Consider the following 16,700-nt stretch of genomic DNA (forward strand, 5'->3'; position numbering starts at 1 on the left):
CACCAGCCTTTCATCACAATGCTGAACATGTAAGTAGCTTAGGACGCATGTCACATGTGTCAGCCCTACCATGATGGCACAACATGGGTTTACTCCCTAATTTGTCATAATATGTATATGGCGCACATAAATTAGCACATCATTGCATGAGATGTTCACAAAATGGCAGGTGCCTGTCGTGCAGCACTGGACTGATGGAAGTGACCTAACTCCGCCGGCATATGTCATCATGGCAGTAGGCAGTCGCTACCGCAGTGCAACTTCTCATTGGTTAACATTGCTAACCACGGGGATTGGGGCCAATGGCGATGACTGCCGGCAGTGACGGTCCTGTACGAGACAGCTGTGACCGTCATTTTCTGCAGCCTTTCTCACTTGACTCCTGACAGTGTGGCCAGCAAAACCCCCACGAGCTGAGCTGCTGTGTTCTGTCTCTGGGAGCCATCATGCCACGTCCTGCAGGTGATAGTACCCCAGCCTTCACACTGAAGAGCTGGAGAAGCTTGTGGACTGAGTCCTACCCCTGTATGGACAGCTATATGGGTCACAAGATGAACAGGTGAGCCCAATGCCATAGTCATGTGTCATAGGGGTGCGTGTGACGGTGTATGTGGTAAGGGTACTAGTGAGGGAGTACAGATGGCAGCAGAGGGCATGAAGTGAAGGCATGTGGGCAGTGAGGATGGATATGTGTGGGCACTTGGTGAGTCAAGTGTCTAGGCCTCTTCTGTTATTATGGTACTAGTGAAGGTGTCTACCGTCGTCATTGGTGGCATGACCACACTGGCGGGAGTGGCAGTAGTTTGGCTGTGTTCTGTTGGGCAGACTGCCATGCTCATAATTTGGCGGTCTTCTCCGCCGGCCTGTACGCGGTATGACTACCGCCGCCAACATGGCGGTCCTGGAACTACCAGACTCTTAACCGGTTCTGTGCCTTGGACGAGATGATCTCGTCCAAGGCTACAGTTCCCCTGTGCCTTGGACGAGATCATCTCGTCCATGGCACAGGGGAACTTGGGGGCGCGCTAGCGCGCCCCCCGTGCACCCCCCTCCCCCCCCCCAAGTCGGGATGGAAGGGGAAGACCTTCCTCTTCCACCCCCGACCCCCCCCCACCCCCCCTTGTGACGTCAGCGCGCGAGCGCACGCTGATTTGTCACAGGGGCCTCCCTAGATTGAAAAAGAAATGCAAAAGCATTTCTTTTTCAATCACTTGGGATGCCCGGAGGGGCTTCAAAGGGAAGGAAAAGTATTTCCTTCCCTTTGAAGTCCCTCCAAGGGTTTCAAAAGCCGGATTGCTTGCAATCCGGCTTTTGAAACCCCACTAGACACCAGGGATTTTTTATTTTTATTGAAACTGACAAAAGGGAGCGACCCCTTGGGCAAGGGTCGCTCCCAGGGGGGCCATTTTTTTGAGAAGGCCTTTTCTGCCCACCCTGGGGGCAGAAACCTCTAGGCACCAGGGACCATTTTTTTTTTTTTTATGTTTCATTTCTTTTTTTTTTGGTGGGGAGCGACCCCTTAGGCAAGGGTCGCTCCCCTTGGGGGAAAATTATATTTTGGCCATTTCTGCCCCCCTTGGGGGCAGATTGGCCTATTTTGATGAGGCCAATCTGCCCCCAAGGGGGGTAGAAACCACTAGACACCAGGGAGTTTTTTCTTTGCGTGAATTTCACGCAAAGGGAGTGACCCCTTAGGCAAGGGTCGCTCCCTGGGGGGGAGGGCAATTTATTTAAGGCCATTTCTGCCCCGCCTGGGGGCAGTTCGGCCTATTATTATGCCGAACTGCCCCCAGGGGGGGGGCAGAACCCTCTAGGCGCCAAGGCAATTTTTTTTTTTGCGTGTTTTTTTTTTTGTTGTTTCTTTTTTTTAGAGATGGGGAGCGACCCATCAGGCAAGGGTCGCTCCCCTGGGGGGCAAATTGTATTTAGGCCATTTCTGCCCCCCTTGGGGCAGATTGGCCGATTTTAGGTCAATCTGCCCCCAAGGGGGCAGAAACCACTAGGCACCTGGGATTTGTTTTTTGGCGCAAATGTCACGCAGGGGGAGCGACCCCGTAGGCAAGGGTCGCTCCCGGGGGCGGGGGTGGGGGCTGGGGGGGCAAATTTATTTTAGGCCATTTCTGCCCCCCCTGGGGGCAGTTCGGCCTATTATTAGGCCGAACTGCCCCCAGGGGGGGGGGGGCAGAACCCTCAGGGCACCAGGGCAAATTTTTTTGTTGTGTTTTTTTTTTGTTTGTTTGTTTTTTTCGAGATGGGGAGCGACCCATCAGGCAAGGGTCGCTCCCCTGGGGGGCAAATTATATTTAGGCCATTTCTGCCCCCCTTGGGGCAGATTGGCCGATTTTAGGTCAATCTGCCCCCAAGGGAGCAGAAACCACTAGGCACCTGGGATTTGTTTTTTGGCGCCAATGTCACGCAGGGGGAGCGACCCCGTAGGCAAGGGTCGCTCCCGGGGGCGGGGGTGGGGGGCTTCGTGGGGCAAATTTATTTTAGGCCATTTCTGCCCCCCCGGGGGCACATCAGCCTATTATTAGGCCGAACTGCCCCCGGGGGGGGGGGCAGAACCCTCTAGGCGCCAGGGCAATTTTTTTTTGTGTGTTTTTTTTGTTTTTTTGTTTCTTTTTTTAGAGATGGGGAGCGACCCATCAGGCAAGGGTCGCTCCCCTGGGGGGCAAATTGTATTTAGACCATTTCTGCCCCTCTGGGGGCAGATTGGCCGATTTTAGGTCAATCTGCCCCCAAGGGGGCAGAAACCACTAGGCACCTGGGATTTGTTTTTTGGCGCCAATGTCACGCAGGGGGAGCGAGCCCGTAGGCAAGGGTCGCTCCCGGGGGTGGGGGCTGGGCGGGGGCAAATTTATTTTAGGCCATTTCTGCCCCCCCTGAGGGCAGAACCCTCAGGGCACCAGGGCAAATTTTTTTGTTGTGTTTTTTTTTTTGTTTGTTTGTTTTTTTCGAGATGGGGAGCGACCCATCAGGCAAGGGTCGCTCCCCTGGGGGGCAAATTGTATTTAGGCCATTTCTGCCCCCCTTGGGGGCAGATTGGCCGATTTTAGGTCAATCTGCCCCCAAGGGGGCAGAAACCACTAGGCACCTGGGATTTGTTTTTTGGCGCCAATGTCACGCTGGGGAAGCGACCCCGTAGGCAAGGGTCGCTCCCGGGGGGGGTGGGGGGGGGGTAAATTTATTTTAGGCCATTTCTGCCCCCCCCGGGGGCACATCGGCCTATTATTAGGCCGAACTGCCCCCGGGGGGGGGGGGGGGGGGGGGGCAGAACCCTCTAGGCGCCAGGGCAATTTTTTTTTTGTGTGTTTTTTTTTTTTTGTTTCTTTTTTTAGAGATGGGGAGCGACCCATCAGGCAAGGGTCGCTCCCCTGGGGGGCAAATTGTATTTAGACCATTTCTGCCCCTCTGGGGGCAGATTGGCCGATTTTAGGTCAATCTGCCCCCAAGGGGGCAGAAACCACTAGGCACCTAGGATTTGTTTTTTGGCGCCAATGTCACGCAGGGGGAGCGAGCCCATAGGCAAGGGTCGCTCCCGGGGGTCGGGGTGGGGGTGGGGGGGGGCAAATTTATTTTAGGCCATTTCTGCCCCCCCTGTGGGCAGTTCGGCCTATTATTAGGCCGAACCGCCCCCAGGGGGGGGCAGAACCCTCAGGGCACCAGGGCAAATTGTTTTGTTGTGTTTTTTTTTTTGTTTGTTTGTTTTTTTCGAGATGGGGAGCGACCCATCAGGCAAGGGTCGCTCCCCTGGGGGGCAAATTGTATTTAGGCCATTTCTGCCCCCCTTGGGGGCAGATTGGCCGATTTTAGGTCAATCTGCCCCCAAGGGGGCAGAAACCACTAGGCACCTGGGATTTGTTTTTTGGCGCCAATGTCATGCAGGGGGAGCGACCCCGTAGGCAGGGGTTGTTCCCGGGCAGGGGCAGGGGGGACTTGGGGGGTCAAATTTATTTTAGGGCATTTCTGCCCCCCCCCCCCGGGGCCGGCTGAGCTAGAGGCCAAACACCACAGGTAGGCACTTTGCAAAAAACACCTCTGTTTTCTGTGAAAAAATATGTTCTGTCCACGTTGTGTTTTGGGCCATTTCCTTTCGTGGGCGCTAGGCCTACCCACAGAAGTGAGGTACCATTTTTATCGAGAGACTTAGGGGAATGCTGGGTGGAAGGAAATTTGTGGCTCCTCTCAGATTCCAGAACTTTCTGCCACAGAAATGTGAGGAACATGTGTTTTTTTAGCCAAATTTTGAGGTTTGCAAAGGATTCTGGGTAACAGAACCTGGTCCGAGCCCCGCAAGTCACCCCATCTTGGATTCCCCTAGGTCTCTAGTTTTCAGAAATGCACAGGTTTGGTAGGTTTCCCTAGGTGCCGGCTGAGCTAGAGGCCAAAATCTACAGGTAGGCACTTCGCAAAAAACACCTCTGTTTTCTTCCAAAATTTTGGATGTGTCCACGTTGCGCTTTGGGGTGTTTCCTGTCGCGGGCGCTAGGCCTACCCACGCAAGTGAGGTATCATTTTTATCTGGAGACTTGGGGGAACGCTGAGTGGAAGGAAATTTGTGGCTCCTCTCAGATTCCAGAACTTTCTGCCACAGAAATGTGAGGAACGTGTTTTTTTAGCCAAATTTTGAGGTTTGCAAAGGATTCTGGGTAACAGAACCTGGTCCGAGCCCCGCAAGTCACCCCTCCTTGGATTCCCCTAGGTCTCTAGTTTTCAGAAATGCACAGGTTTGGTAGGTTTCCCTAGGTGCCGGCTGAGCTAGAGGCCAAAATCTACAGGTAGGCACTTCGCAAAAAACACCTCTGTTTTCTTCCAAAATTTTGGATGTGTCCACGTTGCGCTTTGGGGTGTTTCCTGTCGCGGGCGCTAGGCCTACCCACACAAGTGAGGTATAATTTTTATCGGGAAACTTGGGGGAACGCTGGGTGGAAGGAAATTTGTGGCTCCTCTCAGATTCCAGAACTTTCTGCCACAGAAATGTGAGGAACATGTGTTTTTTTAGCCAAATTTTGAGGTTTGCAAAGGATTCTGGGTAACAGAACCTGGTCCGAGTCCCGCAAGTCACCCCTCCTTGGATTCCCCTAGGTCTCTAGTTTTCAGAAATGCACAGGTTTGGTAGGTTTCCCTAGGTGCCGGCTGAGCTAGAGGCCAAAATCTACAGGTAGGCACTTCGCAAAAAACACCTCTGTTTTCTTCCAAAATTTTGGATGTGTCCACGTTGCGCTTTGGGGTGTTTCCTGTTGCGGGCGCTAGGCCTACCCACGCAAGTGAGGTATCATTTTTATCGGGAGACTTGGGGGAACGCTGGGTGGCAGGAAATTCGTAGCTCCTCCCAGATTCCAGAACTTTCTGCCACAGAAATGTGAGGAACATGTGTTTTTTTAGCCACATTTTGAGGTTTGCAAAGGATTCTGGGTAACAGAACCTGGTCCGAGCCCCGCAAGTCACCCCATCTTGGATTCCCCTAGGTCTCTAGGTTTCAGAAATGCACAGGTTTGGTAGGTTTCCCTAGGTGCCGGCTGAGCTAGAGGCCAAAATCTACAGGTAGGCACTTCGCAAAAAACACCTCTGTTTTCTTCCAAAATGTTTGATGTGTCCACGTTGCGCTTTGGGGTGTTTCCTGTCGTGGGCGCTAGGCCTACCCACACAAGTGAGGTATCATTTTTATCGGGAGACTTAAGGGAACGCTGGGTGGAAGGAAATTTGTGGCTCCTCTCAGATTCCAGAACTTTCTGCCACAGAAATGTGAGGAACATGTGTTTTTTTAGCCAAATTTTGAGGTTTGCAAAGGATTCTGGGTAACAGAACCTGGTCCGAGCCCCGCAAGTCACCCCTCCTTGGATTCCCCTAGGTCTCTAGTTTTCAGAAATGCACAGGTTTGGTAGGTTTCCCTAGGTGCCGGCTGAGCTAGAGGCCAAAATCTACAGGTAGGCACTTCGCAAAAAACACCTCTGTTTTCTTCCAAAACTTTTGATGTGTCCACGTTGCGCTTTGGGGTGTTTTCTGTCGCGGGCGCTAGGCCTACCCACGCAAGTGAGGTATCATTTTTATCGGGAGACTTGGGGGAACGCTGGGTGGAAGGAAATTTGTGGCTCCTCTCAGATTCCAGAACTTTCTGCCACAGAAATGTGAGGAACATGTGTTTTTTTAGCCAAATTTTGAGGTTTGCAAAGGATTCTGGGTAACAGAACCTGGTCCGAGCCCCGCAAGTCACCCCATCTTGGATTCCCCTAGGTCTCTAGTTTTCAGAAATGCACAGGTTTGGTAGGTTTCCCTAGGTGCCGGCTGAGCTAGAGGCCAAAATCTACAGGTAGGCACTTCGCAAAAAACACCTCTGTTTTCTTCCAAAACTTTTGATGTGTCCACGTTGCGCTTTGGGGTGTTTTCTGTCGCGGGCGCTAGGCCTACCCACGCAAGTGAGGTATCATTTTTATCGGGAGACTTGGGGGAACGCTGGGTGGAAGGAAATTTGTGGCTCCTCTCAGATTCCAGAACTTTCTGCCACAGAAATGTGAGGAACATGTGTTTTTTTAGCCAAATTTTGAGGTTTGCAAAGGATTCTGGGTAACAGAACCTGGTCCGAGCCCCGCAAGTCACCCCATCTTGGATTCCCCTAGGTCTCTAGTTTTCAGAAATGCACAGGTTTGGTAGGTTTCCCTAGGTGCCGGCTGAGCTAGAGGCCAAAATCTACAGGTAGGCACTTCGCAAAAAACACCTCTGTTTTCTTCCAAAATTTTGGATGTGTCCACGTTGCGCTTTGGGGTGTTTCCTGTCGCGGGCGCTAGGCCTACCCACGCAAGTGAGGTATCATTTTTATCGGGAGACTTGGGGGAACGCTGAGTGGAAGGAAATTTGTGGCTCCTCTCAGATTCCAGAACTTTCTGCCACAGAAATGTGAGGAACATGTGTTTTTTTAGCCAAATTTTGAGGTTTGCAAAGGATTCTGGGTAACAGAACCTGGTCCGAGCCCCGCAAGTCACCCCTCCTTGGATTCCCCTAGGTCTCTAGTTTTCAGAAATGCACAGGTTTGGTAGGTTTCCCTAGGTGCCGGCTGAGCTAGAGGCCAAAATCTACAGGTAGGCACTTCGCAAAAAACACCTCTGTTTTCTTCCAAAATTTTTGATGTGTCCACGTGCGCTTTGGGGTGTTTCCTGTCGCCGGCGCTAGGCCTACCCACACAAGTGAGGTATCATTTTTATCGGGAGACTTGGGGGAACATAGATTAGCAAAACAAGTGCTATTGCCCCTTGTCTTTCTCTACATTTTTTCCTTCCAAATATAGGAGAGTGTGTAAAAAAGACATCTATTTGAGAAATTCCCTATAATTCACATGCTAGTATGATCACCCCGGAATTCAGAGATGTGCAAATAACCACTGCTCCTCAGCACCTTATCTTGTGCCCTTTTTGGAAATGCAAAGGTTTTCTTGATAGCAATTTTTTACTCTTTATATTTCAGCAAATGAATTGCTGTATACCCGGTATAGAATGAAAACGCACTGCAGGGTGCAGCTCATTTATTGGCTCTGGGTTCCTCGGGTTCTTGATGAACCTACAAGCCCTATATATCCCCGCAACCAGAGGAGTCCAGCAGACGTAACAGTATATTGCTTTCCATAATCTGACATTGCAGGGAAAAGTTACAGAGTAAAACGTAGAGAAAAATTGATGTTTTTTTCACCTCAATTTCAATATTTTTCTTTTTCAGCTGTTATTTTCTGTAGGAAACCCTTGTAGGATCTACACAAATGACCCCTTGCTGAATTCAGAATTTTGTCTACTTTTCAGAAATGGTTAGGTTTCTGGGATCCAGCATTGGTTTCATGCCCATTCCTGTCACTGACTGGAAGGAGGCTGAAAGCACAAAAAATGGCAAAAATGGGGTATGCCCCAGTAAAATGCCAAAATTGTGTTGAAAAATTGGGTTTTCTGATTCAAGTCTGCCTGTTCCTGAAAGCTAGGAAGCTGCTGAGTTTAGCACTGCAAACCCTTTGTTGATGCCATTTTCAGTGGGAAATCCACAAGCCTTCTTCTGCAGCCACTTTTTCCAATTTTTTTGAAAAAAACGAAATTTTCACTGTATTTTGGCCAATTTCTTGGCCTCCTTCAAGGGAACCCACAAAGTCTGGGTACCTCTAGAATCCCTAGGATGTTGGTAAAAAAGGACGCAAATTTGGCTTGGTTAACTTATGTGGACAAAAAGTTATGAGGGCCTAAGCGCGAACTGCCCCAAATAGGCAAAAAAAGGCCTGGCACAGGAGGGGGAAAAGGCCTGGCAGCGAAGGGGTTAACGACCCCCAAAGTGTTGGTGCACCGCGCACTCAGTGTGCTCTTTGAGTCTGCTCACCAGGATCTAAACTTTACATTGGTGATCCCCTGATGGGGAAACATTTGCCTGCAGAGCGTCTAAGTGTACCCTATTACTATTGATTTATTTTATGAAGTACTCAATAACAAGAAGTATAATAATTTCCCATCATCCATCTGCACAGAAAGTGACATCACTGGTTCCCACCAAAACCATTTAAATCAGTGGTTCCCAACCTTTTGACTCCCAAGGACCCCCATTGAATCATTACTGGAAGCCAGGGACCCCCAAGCAATTTGTATGATTTAAATTTGAAACATTAAAATAGTTATTTGCAAAAAATGCACAGGCAAATACACACCAAACAAATACTCAAGATATAAATACTTTATATTGAAAAAATAGGCAAGTATTGAAATGCTTTAATGGGAAGGTTGGTGCTGCATCTCAGCGACTAACTTTTCAATGTTTGGTTTTATTTAGGAAAGCTGAATCCCTTAGGTCAGATTTTTTAGGTCAGATTCTACATTTCCCAAGTGATTTCTGTTTTTATTTTTTAGGTATATAAGATATGAGAAAGCTTTTTCACATAAATATGTGGTGGGGAAAGGAAGTAAAACAATAAGGGCCTCATCTCTTGATAGCCTCTCTGTCACATGTAACTAATTTGTTTTATAGCACCTCTCATACCAGTGTAGGGTGTTGGAGCACTTTACAGGGGGCAACACAAAGTGTTGGATTCACATGTCATCCACACCGGTAGGCATTTTCTAAGAGTACTTGGCTTGGAGAAGCACAAACTCAGGATTCAGAACATAAAATTAATTTGTTTCATAGCACCACTCTTATCAGTGTAGGGTGTCTGAGCACTTTACAGAGGACAATAAGGTGTAAGATTCACGTCATCCACACTGGTAGGCATTTTCTAAGAGTGCTTAGTTTGGAGAAGCACAAACTCAGAATTCAGTACATAAGACTATAGTTAGCACTGACTTTGATAATAAGAATATATTTCTATGAAAGCAAACCTTTTTTAACAGCTTAAGAAAACTGAAAGATAGGGGAAGAAAATTACTTTCTAATGCGTGCCATGCAGTTTGCATGCAGCTCTGTGACGGCAGTTCATAGCTCACTGTGCTAGATTATGATTGTAGCTTTTGAACGGCACAGTAACAAAATAATCTCTATGACAAAAGCAGTCATGCACTGTGCTACACGCATAAAATACTGTTCTTTGCATGATACATGTTCTTTGCTGCAGGCATATTAACCATCTGCGCTACCTTAGACGAGTCAAAAGTGCCACCTGAGAAAACCCCCATCTTTCTCCAGCAGGTACATTAATCACCAGAGTTATCTTGCCGATTTTATTTTTGCCCAAAAGCTGCTAGATGTACAAGGAACTTTGCAGTGCTTTTAAAACTGCTGCACAAAGGAAGTCATTCATATAAAAACACACACGTTTGTGTTGAGAGGCCCTAGCTGGAGAAGTGCATTCCTGCTGGCCCAGGCCAGTGGACCCCCTGGGAATGTGTCATGGTCCCCTGGAGGGCCACAGACCAAGGTTGGGAACCGCTGGTCTAAATGAAGAAGCCAAGCAAGAGTACTATGTTTTCCATCATCCATCTGCACAAAACCAATTGAGCCCTGCAACCCTCCTCCTCCTCCCAGGACTTACTTAATGCAGGCAGCAGTGCACACATACAATGGATGCATGCAGTGAGTGCAAAAGGCAAGCCTGTTTGTGTTTGGACCACGCCCAGTGGCAGGAACCCACCTTGGTCCTCCCCATACCCACGCTACACTGCGGCGGTCCTCTGTGCTCTCAACTCCAGCCACCACTCGCCACACTGCTGCCACCCCACACAACAGAGAGAAAGCATTAATATGCACCTCCTGAAAGTTGTCATGCACTCTCTCACACTATTCACCCACCGCTCCAGCACCAACAGTAACCCACTCACTCACACTCACACAAACCAGCCACACGCTCACACAGATCAGCCACCATACACCTAATATGCCAAATTTGCATGCTTGTTCCTCAACGTTCGCTCATTCATCAAACATGCCATGGAGATATAGGTCTTACTGCATGACCACACTCCAGACCTGGGCTTCCTCGTGGAAGCATGGCTAAACCCAACCTCTGCACCGAACATTGCTACAGCCATCCCTGCCAGCTACATGACCACCATGCGAGAATGAGCACAAACCTGGAGGTGGAGTCACCATCATATTCACAGACACCCTCAGCTGCACCACCTTTATGAACACTATCAACCAGACAACTTCTCCCTAGGAGGAACCCTCATACAGAGGTTATTAATTGTGTCAGGGACATCACAGACTTCATTGTACCCCTCATCACCAACGCCAGCACCTGCATCCTCCTCGGAGACCTTGACCTTTAACTAGAAAACTGCAGAGACCCAAGCTCTACGGCCCTTCTAGAAAACCTCGGCCTCACCCAGAAAATTACAGAACTGACCCATACTGCCGGACACCTATTGGACACAATTTTCTCCTCAATTAGCAACATCATAGTCAACAAGTCAGCAGCCATGACCTGGACACACCACGCCGAAGTCAGTTTCAGCCTCCTCATCCAGCACCACCACAAACCTACCATCACCGGACCCACCCGGCGCAGCCGGAAAAAGCATCACATAAGAGAATTGGTTTTCCTCCTCTCCCTGCACCGGCTGGTCACAGCCATCAAGAACTTCAACAGCTGGATCACTGCATGCACTGCCCCCTCACTCCCTTCAAGAGCAACCAAACAGCAAGAGCCGACCTCAAGCTAACAGGTACACAGAGAAACTCAGGCTGAAAGTACTGGGGTGCAAATGGAGAACAACTTAAGATACCACAAATAAAGACATCTTCAACTCTTCCCCAACAGGTTACAACCTGTAGATATGAATCACCACGTAACACTTCCTGCAGACCATATGAACACCGCCACAAGCTGCAGCAAGGAAATATTTGCCATCATCAAAAAAATTCTCTGTGCCTCCTGCCACCTCCAGCAATATCCAGCACATCAATCACTTGCATTGCACAACAACTGTGGTTGTGGATATTTGGAGGCAAAGATTTGGCATTTTGATTCTCATCTGTGGCAAAAAGGTTAACCACTGGTGTCCTCCCAGTGGTTAAGTGTTGCTGAAGTCAGAGTGTTTATACCCCACTTGTGCATTTATTGATGTATACACTCTAGTAGATCTGTGACAATTATGGTGAGTGCATGCCACCTGTTTTTCAAGGTAATACATGGTGGTCATTTTGTCAGGGCCAATAAGCACAGAGCTGCTACATGAATTTACAGACTTTGATGGTGAGGAGAACACTGGTACTGGATTGTCAGTTGGCCCAGTTGGGTTCCCCTCCCTGTGAGGCGTTGCTGCTGATGGCCACTTGTGGCCGGGGGCCTAATGAACTACCTGTCTAATAAGAAGTTCATGTTGCTCCCCCATAACAGTATGTGCTGGCCATAACGCTGCACTCTTTCTAAGGGATAATAAAGAACAGGGAGTAGTTATCTTATCCCCACGGATGTCGTGGAACTGGTTATATCCCTCCTTTTTGATGCAATGCCTGCTACTTCTTCTTGCAGCAGTCTTTGGCCTTGGCAGTCTTGACCGATGCTCTTGTGATGGGGAAGTACAAAACCTTATTGAACCCCCAGCAGGAGTTTTGTTATCAGGCTGATATATGGAAAGATCACTGCTTTGAGGAAGCGGTGCTCTTACTTTGGATGTCTCTGCCCCTACCATGGCTGTGGACCCAGAAGCCTCCCCTGAAGTAAAAACTATATGAGTCTCCTACAAGGACTGATGCAGATGGTGCTGAGGGTGTTGTTAGATGGCTACTGACGTGACTTCACCTTGTGCTTGCTGCATCATAAAACCTAACATGGAAAGCTATGTTTGGAGTGCCCAAATAGCTTTAGCTGTGTCAATGTTTCCTTTTTATATTTACCAACATAGTGTCTGCATTAAGGCTGAAAAGGTGCTCTCTATCGAAGGGTACACTTTGGAGGTGTGCTGAACTTATAGTCGGAATCGAGAGGCCCTTAGCCAGACACGGCATTGGAGAACACTAATGTTCATTTCACTGGTGTCAGTGTTAGGTGTGTCCAAAGCGGACTTGTTGGCATTTGATATGATTTCCCCTCCTTGAAGAGCTCCTTCTCACGCTTATTGAAGGATGTTTTTGCCAGCTCCTTCATCTCCTTCCATTGGTAACTGTTGTATCTTGATAGTAGCCCAACCAAGTTGGATATTCTCTACGGAGTAGTAGCACCCACAGCTATTCTTCTTTCAGCTGCATCTATGCGCTTTCTCTCTTTTTCTGGTGGAGGTGCTTTCTTCTGGGTGAAACCCTTTTGCAATACAAGTGAATTGGGTGTTACATAGCCCCTGATATATATGGAGCCCTGTTAGAAATCGGGTCTTTAGTTGGCAGTCAGTTTACACCCTGTCAAAGTAGGGACCCTCACTCTAGTCAGGGCAAGGAGGATATCCAGCTCAGATAACCCCTGCTCACCCCCTTGGTAGCTTGGCACGAGCAGTCAGGCTTATCTCAGAAGCAATGTGTAAAGCATCTGCACATAACACACAGTCATACAGTGAAAACGCTAAAAAAAGACACCACATCAGTTTTAGAAAAATAGCCAATATTTATCTGTGTAAAACGAGACCAAAACGAGAAAAAGCCAACATACAGTAATAAAGATATGAATTTTGCAAGGATTACTGAAAAATACAGTTCCTTGAAGTTTAAAGCTTCGTCTGGGGCTAGCATGGTGTTGTGAACAACAAATCAATCAGTTCTGCCGACAGCAGGGTTGCAGGCCAGCTACGGTGTAAGGAAGAACCACAAACAGTACCTCAGAAAAGTAGGGCGTTGTGATACTCGCGATCGGCAGGCATCAGTGGGCATCAGTTCCGGAGGTCAGTGCAGGGGTCATTGGGTCCTTGAAGTCACAAGTGTTGCAGATCGAACTCCGAGCTAATGATGACGTCAAAAGCGCTGCCGTCGATGGTGTCGGAGCTGTGGTGTGAAACAGGACGATGCAACGTGCAGTACCCACAAGTCACGGTGCAGGAAGAGGCTCGGTGACAGCTTTCTGAGGCGTTAATGAGACCAGGGTTGCAGTGTGAAGCAGGGCGGTGCAACGTGCGATGTCTCTAGGTTGTGGTGCAGGCCCAAGGCAGCGGTACAACGCAGGTCATACTCTGTGCGGCGCCCGTTGGTCTCAGTGCAAACGGGGCGTCTATTGACGATGCCGGAGTTGATGGTGCTGGCGTCGGTGGCCCTGGGCTGTAGTGCCGGACGGGACGGTACTTCATGTTCCTCACGAGCAATGTCTTCATGCCACGGTGCACGCAGCGGTGTCTGTGTCAACGTGGAACGTCGTTGTTGGGGATACCAAGGCTTTGGTGTGAGCAAGACGCCGGGCCCACAGGTCATGGTGCAAGCAGCGGCTTGGTGACGCCGTCTGTGAGACCAGGGTTGGAGTGCAAAGCGGGGCACAGCTTCGTGCAGCATCAACAGGTCACGGTGCAGGCAGCAGCATCATCATTGACGGCGGTGTGGTGATTTTTCTTCTGTTGCAGCACAAAACACACAGTTCCCAGTGCGGCAGGTAGATGAACCTGAAGTCTTTGATATCCCCGAGACTTTCAACAGGAGGCAAGCTCTATTTCAAGGCCTTGGAGAAACTTCACAGGCAGAATACACAGCAAAGTCCAGTATTTGTCCTCTTTTAGGCAGAAGCAGCAACTGCAGGCCAACCAAGCAAAGCACACACAGCAAAGGGGCAGTGCTCCTCCTCCAGTTCTTCAGCTCTTCTCCTTGGCTGAAGTTCATCTTGACCCAGAAGTGTTCTAAAAGTCTGGGGCTTTGGGTCCACTACTTATACTCATTTCTGCCTTTGAAGTAGGCAAACTTCAAAGGAAAGTCTCTGTTGTTCACAAGATCCTGCCTTGCCCAGGCCTGGACCCAGACACACTCCAGGTGGTCAGAGATTGCATTGCGTGAGAACAGGCACAGCCCTTTCAGGTGCAGGTGTCAGTTCATCCCTCCCCATTCTAGCCCAGGATACTCATCAGGATATGCAGGCTACACCCCAGCTCCCTTTGTGTCACTGTCTAGAGGGAATTCACAAACAGACAACTGTCAGTCTGACCCAGACGTGGATTTCACAAGCAGGCAGAGACACAAGAAGGGTTAAGCAAAAAATGCTAAAAACCAACTCTACCAAAAGATGTATATTTAAATTGTGAGTTTAGGGACCACCCACCCAAACTCCAATCTCCATCTGCTCCCAATTGGAATTACACTTTAGAGGAATTTAAATGCAATCCCCATGTTAACCTATGTGAGAGATGGGCCTTCTAATAGTGAAAAACAAATTTGGCAGTATTTCACTATCAGGACATGTAAAACATACCAGAACATGTCCTACCTTTTAAATACACTACACCCTAACCATGGGGGGGGGGCAGGGGCTACCTAGATAGACTTACATTTAGTAAAAGGGAAGGTTTGTGCCTGGCAAGTGGGTACACTTGCCAGGTCGAATTGGCAGTTTAAAACTACAGACACTACTGTGGCAGGTCTGAGACACGTTTATAGGACTACTCATGTGGGCGGCACAATCAGTGCTGCAGGCCCACTAGTAGCATTGGATTTACAGGCCCGGAGGACTTCTAGTGCACTTTACTAGGGACTTACTAGTAAATCTAATATGCCAATCAGGGATAAACCAATCAGAATCACAATATACACAGGGAGCATATGCCCTTTAGCACTGTTTAGCAGTGGTAGAGTGCCCAGAGTCCCAAAGCCAACAAAAACAGGTCAGAAAAAATAGGAGGAAGGAGGCAAAAAGCCTGGGGATGACCCTGCAAAAAGGGCCAGATCCAACAAGCCCTCTCGTCCTTCTTTGCATTTTTTTTTTACTGTTGCTATGACCACCCTATTCTTAAAGTTCTAGGTCGAGCATATCAGCAGGCTTTTAAAAAACGGCTGGCATTGTAACAAGTACTATGTTTAAGAGTATTTTGATCGGGAGGTTATCCTCTTCCTGAACAACATGGAGTTTGACCATGTGGCAGTCCACCGTGTGCTGGATCACTGCGTGATTGGAAGTAGTGTCACTAGATAGAGAGTAATTTCATAAAAACAGGTCTCTTAGTGGATGCCAAAAGTCGTCTCAGTTGTTTACTGGGACGGGCTCTACACAAGGGTCAGAAAGATCCTGAGCCAGATCAGTATCTAAATGTGTCTGGACAGTGTGAAGTGTATGGGGAATATGCAGGTGACTGTGCTGGGGGTGTGATCTGCTCCCTGGGCTTACTCTTTTTGGGTATTGCTAAAGTTTTAAGCTTCTTCAAGATTGCCTCTTCAAATGTCAGTTGCCTTTTTTTTTCTTCGTTTGGCCAACTGGTGTAGCTTGTTGTTGTCAAGCTACAAAGTGCGCAGTAATTGGATTTATGCATATTTTCCTTTGCCTTATGCCAGGCTGATCACTCTGATCTTCTGGTGGGGCTGGATTCCTAGGCGCAGGTATTGGTGAACGTTCAAAGCCATGTTCTTGAGCATTTTCAGAACCGAGACTGGCTTTTGTTGCTCTAGAGTAGCGGTCAGTGGCGCCTGTGGAGGTGTAGGAAGCAGGCCTGGCGTGTGGTGGACACCTATGGTGTTGGCACCTTATGCCTGGTCCAGGCAACCCCTATTAGTGAAGTGTAGGCACTGTCTAGGAAGCCAGGGCTCTCTAGAGGTAGCTGTGGATGAGCAGCCAAGACATATCTAGGAGACATGCAAAGCTTATGAAATACCACTATAGCACTTCTTCCTGCCAAGCACAGTCTTCTCTCTGCTGTTCCAGCAAAAGGAGGACTCCTCTTCAGGTGTGCTGACTGGGCCTCACTGCGACTTACTGTGCCTGCTGCCAGTGGGCTGCCTGCGGAGGCTGCGACTGTTCCTACACTAGTGCTAGAATCTGGCTTAGCGGACAGATGCAGAACTTCACAAGAGTGGGTCAGTAGGCCTCCACTTCAGTGACACAGATAAAAAAGTGGTCTTATTACAACTACTCATTCACAAAACACAACTGCTCTACATGCCATGGGCGGGCTTGGCACGCTACTCCAGGTACAGGGCAGGTCCAGGACCTCACTCATGTAAAGAAAGGGACAGGGCTAGGCCTCTGCAGACGCACAAGATTAGCTGGAGGCTTATACCAAACCAATAAGAAGGGAATGGAGAGGTGTTATTAGGTATGAAAAATATGGTAAACGGTATCTCGAAAGTAATCAAAGCACAATTTATGTTAAAAGAAAACATATTACTTCTTCTCATTTATTATTATTTCAGATATG

General features: G+C 48.7%; 1 protein-coding gene across 1 annotated transcript in view; it reads right to left on the reverse strand.

Annotated features, from left to right (window-relative positions):
• ABTB1 (ankyrin repeat and BTB domain containing 1) overlaps positions 1–16,700 on the reverse strand; it is a 191,987-nt gene that overhangs the window by 126,884 nt on the left and 48,403 nt on the right. The gene's annotated exons all lie outside the window — the stretch shown is intronic.

Source organism: Pleurodeles waltl, chromosome 9 (assembly GCF_031143425.1).
Source record: "Pleurodeles waltl isolate 20211129_DDA chromosome 9, aPleWal1.hap1.20221129, whole genome shotgun sequence".
In the NCBI taxonomy this organism is placed as follows: domain Eukaryota; kingdom Metazoa; phylum Chordata; class Amphibia; order Caudata; family Salamandridae; genus Pleurodeles; species Pleurodeles waltl.